The sequence below is a fragment of the Cucumis melo genome, unplaced genomic scaffold, assembly GCF_025177605.1.
Source record: "Cucumis melo cultivar AY unplaced genomic scaffold, USDA_Cmelo_AY_1.0 utg001799l, whole genome shotgun sequence".
Classification (NCBI taxonomy): domain Eukaryota; kingdom Viridiplantae; phylum Streptophyta; class Magnoliopsida; order Cucurbitales; family Cucurbitaceae; genus Cucumis; species Cucumis melo.
The window spans coordinates 3,039-4,531 of NW_026124785.1; the positions used below are offsets into that span (position 1 = coordinate 3,039).

The 1,493-nt window shown below is 29.1% G+C and overlaps 2 non-coding genes across 2 annotated transcripts; both read right to left on the reverse strand.

Moving 5' to 3' along the window:
- Positions 1–939: 939 nt before the first annotated feature.
- On the reverse strand, positions 940–1,013 carry TRNAW-CCA (transfer RNA tryptophan (anticodon CCA)). The gene has a single exon. It is a non-coding gene; the product is annotated as a tRNA-Trp (tRNA).
- Positions 1,014–1,175: 162 nt separating this feature from the next.
- TRNAP-UGG (transfer RNA proline (anticodon UGG)) lies at positions 1,176–1,249 on the reverse strand. The gene has a single exon. It is a non-coding gene; the product is annotated as a tRNA-Pro (tRNA).
- Between the last annotated feature and the right edge of the window lie 244 nt (positions 1,250–1,493).

Here is a 1,493-nt window from a genome sequence, read left to right on the forward strand (position 1 = left end):
CAAGTTACACAACATAGTTTATTTATTATTTTTCTTTTTTTTTTTTTTTTTTTCTTTCTAATTATTTAGAATCCATTTAATAGATTTATATATTTACTAGATTTATATATTAAATTATTGTTTATAAATTCTTTATAATAAGAATATTTGTTTTGAAAACTCAAGAGTTGTTCAATGAATCCCTTGATTCCGAATTGCGGGATAGAGAGACAGATGATGAATTGATTTCTTACCTATGTCACAAGATTTTTGTTAGTATCATCTATAATCATAATAATAGATGAATCAAAAACTTTCAATTGAATATATTTTTTCAATTAGTATTTTTACTTATCCATCCGCGTATCTTTCAAAAATAGAAACTTAGGGAAGTGCTTTATAAACATATGGATAAAAATAACGTATTTCATTTAGCCTCGTCATGCCTACTATCACTAGTTATTTCGGTTTTCTACTAGCAGTTTTAACTATAACCTCAGCTCTATTTATCGGTCTGAACAAGATACGACTTATTTGATTAAAATTCATTGAATGCACAATTCAAAAAAAAGAAAGATTTCGGTGTTATTCAATATATTCTATATATTGTAGAGTTCTTTACCTTGTCAATTCAATTTCGAATTCTTGGTCATTGAGATTCATGGGCAATACCGATTAATATTTTAAGGATAGATATTACCTCTCCTTTTCCTCGTTCAACTAAATTGAAATGATTGAAGTTTTTCTATTTGGAATCGTATTAGGTCTAATTCCTATTACTTTGGCTGGATTATTTGTGACCGCATATTTACAATACAGACGGGGGGATCAGTTGGACCTTTGATTAATTAACAGTTCTTTTTTTTGATTGACCCCCTACTTGCTTTATAGGAGGTAAAATTTTGATTTCTGTTGAATTATTTCAGTATCATTTTGATTTAACAACAACAAGAATCGAATCACGCTCTATAGGATTTGAACCTACGACATCGGGTTTTGGAGACCCGCGTTCTACCGAACTGAACTAAGAGCGTTTTATTATCAAACTAAAAGCAACCCGAATATATCTTCGATACATATATTATCATAGAGAATATCATAAAATTAAATAAAAAAAGATTGATTCGATATATGTATGTTCAATTTTTATGGATCTCAATTGATTCCTCGTTACTGTTCAGAAGATAAGTAATAGGTAGGGATGACAGGATTTGAACCCGTGACATTTTGTACCCAAAACAAACGCGCTACCAAGCTGCGCTACATCCCTTTCAATTGGTCTACAGTGTTATTGTAGAGAATCCCTGTCTTGTTTTCCACATTTTTTATTTATTTCCTCCATTGGTATACACAAATTATCTTGCCATTTCTTCTTTTTTGTCTCATATCATATATAAAATATAATAAAAATAATAAAAAGACTTATATACGTATGAAATAATAAATATTAAATCCGCCGTAAAGAAAAATGAATATTTGGGGTGGGGCGGAAAGCTACATATTTTTTTTAATAA